This window comes from Hylobates moloch, unplaced genomic scaffold, assembly GCF_009828535.3.
Source record: "Hylobates moloch isolate HMO894 unplaced genomic scaffold, HMol_V3 SCAFFOLD_2, whole genome shotgun sequence".
Taxonomy (NCBI): domain Eukaryota; kingdom Metazoa; phylum Chordata; class Mammalia; order Primates; family Hylobatidae; genus Hylobates; species Hylobates moloch.
The window spans coordinates 100,374,603-100,381,485 of NW_026652277.1; the positions used below are offsets into that span (position 1 = coordinate 100,374,603).

At 40.5% G+C, this 6,883-nt stretch overlaps 1 pseudogene; it reads right to left on the reverse strand.

Moving 5' to 3' along the window:
- Window positions 1–2,331: 2,331 nt before the first annotated feature.
- On the reverse strand, window positions 2,332–4,048 carry LOC116476687 (elongation factor 1-beta-like; annotated as a pseudogene).
- Window positions 4,049–6,883: the final 2,835 nt, after the last annotated feature.

A 6,883-nucleotide genomic window follows, 5' to 3' on the forward strand; every position in this document is an offset into this window, starting at 1 on the left:
GGCGGAGGTTGCAGTGAGCCAAGATCGTGCCATTTCACTCCAGCCTGGGCAAAAAGAGTGAAACTGTGTCTCGAAAAAAAAAAAAGAAAAGAAAAAAAGGAAAAAAAGAAGAGAAAATTTGGACAGAGATACAGAAGGAAGACCATGTGAAGACATAGGGAGAAGATGGCCATCTATAAGCCATGGGAAAGCCATTGGAATAAACCAACCCTGCTGAATGCCACCCAGTCTGTGGCATTTTGTCATGGCAGCTCTGGAAGATTAATTCAGAAAACAATAAGAAAAGAGCTTCTGGCCAGGCACAGTGGCTCATGCCTGTAATCCCAGCACATGGTGAAACCCTATCTCTACTAAAAACACACACACAAATTAGCCGGGCGTGGTGGCGGGCGCCTGTAATCCCAGCTACTCGGGAGGCTGAGGCAGGAGAATTGCTTGAACCCGTGCAGCAGAGGTTGCAGTGAGCCCAGATCAGGCCACTGCACTCCAGCCTGGATGACAAAGTGAGACTCTGTCTAAAAAAAAAAAAAAGAGCTTCCTTTCCACTTCTCCCTGGTTTGAAATCCATGAGGTATTTAGAGCTGTGACAGCCATGGAACAATGAGATGAAAAGAATAAAGACACAAGCCAGCATGCTAAGGACACAGAGAAGACAGAATCTGGACCTTTGGTTACATTTTAGAGAAGCTGAACTAGGGGTTGCCTCTCTCTAAATTTCTGCTAGGTAAACACTGAATGTCTCTATGGTTTAGCTACTTTCAATTGCCTATTCTATTAGCGGCTGCTGAAAGCATTCCCAATACAGATACATATCTGGCTTGTTTAACTCTCTAGTCTTTGTACTGAGAACAGTGCCTGACATGCAGTAAGTGATCAAAGATTATTTGTTGAAAGAATAGGTCGGGCATGGTGGCTCATGCCTGTAATCCCGGCACTTTGGGAGGCCAACATGGGCAGATCACTTGAGGCCAGGAGTTCGAGACCAGCCTGGCCAACATGGCGAAACCCTGTCTCTACTAAAAATACAAAAGTTAGCAGGGCATAGTGGTGCGCACCTATAGTCCCAGCTACTCGGAAGGCTGAGGCAGGAGAGTCGCTTGAACCTGGAAGGTGGAAGTTGCAGTGAGCCAAGATCATGCCACTGCACTGCAGCCTGGGCGACAGAGTGAGATCCTGTCTCCAAAAAAAGAGAAAGAATAGAGTGAATGGATTTTAGATCAGACACTAAGGATCATACCTTCAGAACTGTGAGAAAATCAATTTCTGTTGTTTAAGCCACCTAGTCTATGGTACCTGGTTGCAACAGCCCTGGAAAACTGACATGTTTTGTTTTCTTTGGGGGGCTCTCAGGGCAGGTTCCACATAGATTAGAATAACTTTGCTTATGTTCCTTCCGCCAGTGTTGTAAGTCATGTTTAGGGGTCATACCTTAGGTAATAACAACTTATCATTCTTGTTTTACTCTAGTCCATTAATCTTTTTGTTTTGTTCTTCAAAAATATTTATTAGTTATTATTATTATTTTTTGAGACAGGGTCTCTCTCTGTCACCCAGGCTAGAGCGCAGTGGTGTGATTTCGGTTCACTGCAACCTCTGCCTCCTGGGTTCAAGCGATTCTTGTGCCTTCTCCTGAGAAGCAGGGACCACAGGCGTGCACCACCATGCCTGGTTAATTTTTGTATTTTTAGTAGAGATGGAGTCTTGCTATGCTGCCCAGCCTGATCCCAAACTCCTGGACTGAAGCAATCCACCTGCCTTGGCCTCCCAAAATTTTGGGATTATAGGCGTGAGCTACTGTGCCTGGCCCACAAACCTTTTTGGATGGTACCTAAAGTTCCTCAACCTTAGGCAACAAGATTATTAGATTAAACTCAGTGAGTATTTTTTTCTAATGAAGGTGGAAGGAAGACTTGATTTACTTAATCAATAAATATTTTTTGGCTGCCTGCCATGTGCTAGGAATTGTTCTATGATCTAGGTGTTGGGAAGATAGAAATTTGAATTAAAAGTTCAGGTTCTCATGAAGCTTACATTCGACACGTGTATATGTATGTGTGGGAGAGAGAGAGAAAATATACACTTAATTAAAAAAAAGAAATAATATGTCAAGTGTAAACAGGCAAAGTGAGGGGAAAAGAAGGCTGAGAATTTAAAGGATGGAGTTCTGTTGAATTACTATATCTTATAGGAAATAAATGACCATTATTCAGAATAAACATGCCAGAAGACAAAGATTTCGTAGATAATCAGAAATAGAAGATAATGAAAACTTTCACTTTCTTTGCCTGAGGTTGTTTTTTTACTAAATTAACTAATTAATCTTTCAAGCTTTTATTTAAGTGCAACGATCCAGGATGGATTTGAGATCTTGTTGAACGCAGCCACATCCATGGATTGCATATAGTTCTCAAAGCAGTGGTCTGCTCCTCCCGCATATCTGTTCCAACTTTATCATCTTCAACATGATCTTTGAAGTTTTAAAATTCCATATCCCACTGTAACTAGTTGAGAGGAGCCCCAGACTAAGCGGTCTGCTTGAATTCTTCTGACTCATTCCTCTAATTTTTTTAAAAAAATTTTATTTTAATCGCTTTTGGGGCCGGGTGCGGTGGCTCACGTCTGTAATCCCAGCACTTTGGGAGGCTGAGGCGGGCGGATCATGAGGTCAGGAGATCGAGACCATCCTGGCTAACACAGTGAAACCCCGTCTCTACTAAAAAAATACAAAAAATTAGCCGGGCGTGGTGGCATGCGCCTGTAGCCCAGCTACTCGGGAGGCTGAGGCGGGAGAATCGCTTGAACCTGGGAGGTGGAGGTTGCAGTGAGCCGAGACTGCACCACTGCACTCCAGCCTGGGCAACAGAGTGAGACCCTGTCTCAAAAAAAAAAAAAAATAGCTTTTGGGGTACAAGTGGTTTTTTGTTGCATGCATGAATTATATAGTTGTGAATTCTGAGATTTTAGTGTACCCATCACTCAAGTAGCATATATTGTACTTAACATGTAGTTTTATTCCTAGCGCCGCCCCTTCTGAGTCTCAAAGTCCATTATATCACTTTGTATGCTTTCACATACTCATAGCTTAGCTTCCACTTGTAAGTGAGAACATATGGTTTTTCGGTTTTTCACTCCTGAGTTACTTCACTTAGAATAATGGCCACCAGCTTCATCCAAGTTGCTGCTAAAGACATCCATTCCTTTTTATGGTGGAGTAGTATTCCATGGTGTATATATATAAATCACATTTTCTTTATCCACTCAGTTAGTGGGTACTTAGGTTGGTTCCACATCTTTGCAGTTGTGAATTGTAATTGTGTTGCTATAAAAATATGTGTGCAAGTTTTTTTTTTTTTTTTTTTTTTTCATATAATGACTTCTTTTCCTTTGGGTAGATACCAAGAGGTGGAATTGCTGGACCAAATGGTAAATTTACTTTCAGTTCTTTAAAGAATCTCTGTACTGTTTTCCATAGAGGTTGTACTTATTTGCATTCCCACCAGCAATGTGTGTTTCCTTTTCATCACATCCATGCCAAAATCTATGGCTTTTTGACTTTTTAATGACACTCTTCTAATTTTGCCATATCTGTCTCATTATCACAAGGTTTCACATCTAGTGAGATGAAAGATGGCAACAGGGGCAGGTTTTTTTTTTTGGCTTTCTTTGATTCATACTATGCAGGGTGTTCTTCCCTTTGCCTCTTTGATTCTTTACTTTCCTCCCCCTTATCAAATCCAAATAGATAAATGTCATTGTCATCTTCACTATCTGTAGCTCCACTTCCTCTACTATCTTCCACATTAGCAGGACCATACTTGCCCAAAGCTTTCTTCATTCCTGCTAGGCTGGCTTTTTCCTTTTCGTAAGACTTGATGTAATTATACCAATGTAGAGCATGACACAAATCACCAGACAATGGACTGGAGACTGCTTCAATTACTGCCACATCTGCTTGTGATGGCACATACCCCTTGTTGCAGCTCTGGTCAGCCAGGTAACCGTTGTGCACCTGGAGGCCAGTGGGGCTTTTCAGGTCTCTGAAACCCATGGTATCAGCTGCATCTGAGAGCTGGGTAGCAGCAAAAGGAAGGAGCACAGGTTGTGGATGCCTAGCACTAAGAGAGGAAACAGGGTGCCTGGGGTTGTTGTAAAGAATGAGTGGGAGTAATGACCTTAGGGAAAAGGCCCCCACTAAAATCTGAACTTCATGAAGGCACAGTTTTGCTTTGTTTTATTCCCTCCTTTATTTCCAGTGACTAGAGAGGTACCTGGCAAATAGTAAGTGCTTGATAAACAATTGCTGATAAATGACTGAATGATTAGGAAATAGGTGATTTAGACTTTGTAAATATGGCCAAATCAATTAACCAGAGTCTCGGATTCTTCATCTATAAAATGAGGAGTTCAAATTGGGCACTTTTTTTGTTTGTTTGTTTGAGATGGAGTCTCACTCTGTCACCCAAGCTGGAGTACAGTGGCACGATCTCGACTCACTGCAATCTCCATCTCCCGGGTTCATGCCATTCTCTCGCCTCAGCCTCCCGAGTAGCTGGGACTACAGGCACCTGCCACCATGCTCAGCTAATTTTTTGTATTTTTAGTAGAGACAGGGTTTCACCATATTGGCCAGGATGGTCTCGATTTCCTGACCTCGTGATCCGCCAGCCTTGGCCTCTGAAAATGCTGGGATTATAGGCATGAGCCACTGAACCCGGCCTTGGGTACATTTTAGGATTTCATTTAGCTCTAACATTCCATTGCTGAAAAGAAAAAAAAAAAAAAAAAGAAGTTTTTTCTGTACCGCCTACTTCACTTTATCTACTTTACTAGATATATTTTCATTGATAGGCCAGAAAAATTATAGTGAATGTTGTTTGTCTTTCCAGCATCTATTACTTCCTTTCCCCTGCCTAAGAGTACTTAAATTTTCATCTGGGTCTCCCTTGCTGATGCGCTTTGAAAGCAGTTGATCACCAGAAATGGACTGTGATTGACCAAAGCCAATCTCAGCAAGCCCATCTCCCTTGATGCAGTGATTGGTTGAGGCCTGGGTTGCCTCATCTAACCAGTTAAGTTAGCATTTCTCTGTCAGAAATGGACTCCTGTCTCCAGACAGACCAGTGAGTTATGGATAAAGGGACTTTTGGGAAAAGCGTTTCTTGGCTCTTCTGACAGTACAACTGAAAGACACGTTCTCTCTTGTCTGTATACTTTTATATGTTTCTGTAAGCTTGGAACCATTGTAACCACTGTGGTATCATGAAGGTTGTAAACCTTGGAATAAGCTGACACTGTAGAAGGAAAAGCTGAGAGAGGAAAAATTGTCTTTGATAAAATCACTGAACTCTTGCATCAAACCAACCTTAAAGCACACCCTACCTTTTGAATTTCTAGTTCATAAACCAATAAACACCTTAATTGTTTACTCAAGCTTGTCTTTGATTTTTGCAGTTTTCTTTGAGGAAGTAAGTTTAAATTCTTGAATCTTTAGAGTAGGAAGAACTGATGATCGTCTATATGATTAGAATGAGCCGTACATGGGGGTGGTGAGGCAGCATTTTCAGCTCGGGATTATTTTTGGCTCTTTGTTCCTCAGAATACTTCTTTCCAGCTTACCTCTCACAACCCCACCTGGGTGATGTAACTCAACTTATTTAGGGTGGATGATGGAAATTTAGAATTTTTTTCAGAACGTCCTAGGGCCCACAGGAGTATTAGGGAAAGCAATACATGAAGAGTTGTACTTAGTTACCAGAATATTTTCATCACCCCCAAAAAGAAACCATGTGTCCATTAGCAGTCACTCCCCACTGTGCTTCCCCCAGTCCTTGGCAACCACTAAGGTACTTTATGTCACTATGGATTTGTCTATTACCAATTTATATATTTTAAACATTTTTTGGCTTAATAATTTACTAGCCTCTTAAAATCCTCCCTCTTTGCTCTAATAGCCTTTTTGGTTTAACTTAGCCTGTCAACTAAACTGGAACTCTTCAAATTTAGATAGGTTCAGTGAATAGCTATGTATTTGATTCCATAAATCTTTACAGTATAAGATATATAAAACTTTATGTTCAGTTATTCCTCTTTTATTTTGTTTTTTCCTTTGATATAAGTTCAGTTCAAGAATACAGAATACTAAAGAAGGAAAAAGAATATGAGAAGTAGGAGGAGGATGAGGAGAAAAAAGAAGAAGATGAGTAGGGGGAGGAGGAGGAATATGACAGTATCACAGAGAAAGGAAAATTTTATTGATGAAACCAAAGAAACAGCCACTGTTGGATTCTAGGAAACATTACTCTCCTCCTCTGCAAACAAAAAGGGATGAAGGCTGGGTGTGATGACTCACACCTGTAATCTGTAATCCCAGCACTTTGAAAGGCCAAGGAAGGAGGATTTCTTGAGGCCAGGAGTTTGAGACTAGTCTGACCAACAGAGTGAGACCCCATCTCTACAAAAAAAAAAAAAAAAAAGAAGAAGAAAAAGAAAAAAAAAAAAAGGATGAAAACCAAAACTGGATCTTACATGATTTCTGTGATGAAAAACACTTTTGAAGCTTCGTAGACTAGGACGAGGCCCCCATGGCATATTTCAAAGAAACTCTCCATTTCTATGTTAAACCCTATTTCCTTTCAATAAACGATCTGATTTGGATATGTGAATTTTAAATGCTTTATTAGCCACGAGAAAAGAAGATATAGCAATTTCATCATTTTGGGAGATACAAGAATATCCTTTTACTTTGTAAAGTTTAAGAGATCAGATACATGTTTTTAAACAGAACAAAGTAAGAATGATTAAATGTGATATGAGTTTTATTTTATAAAGGTAATTTATAATTAACTAAGAATGGATGACATAAAACTAACTGTTCTAGAACAGC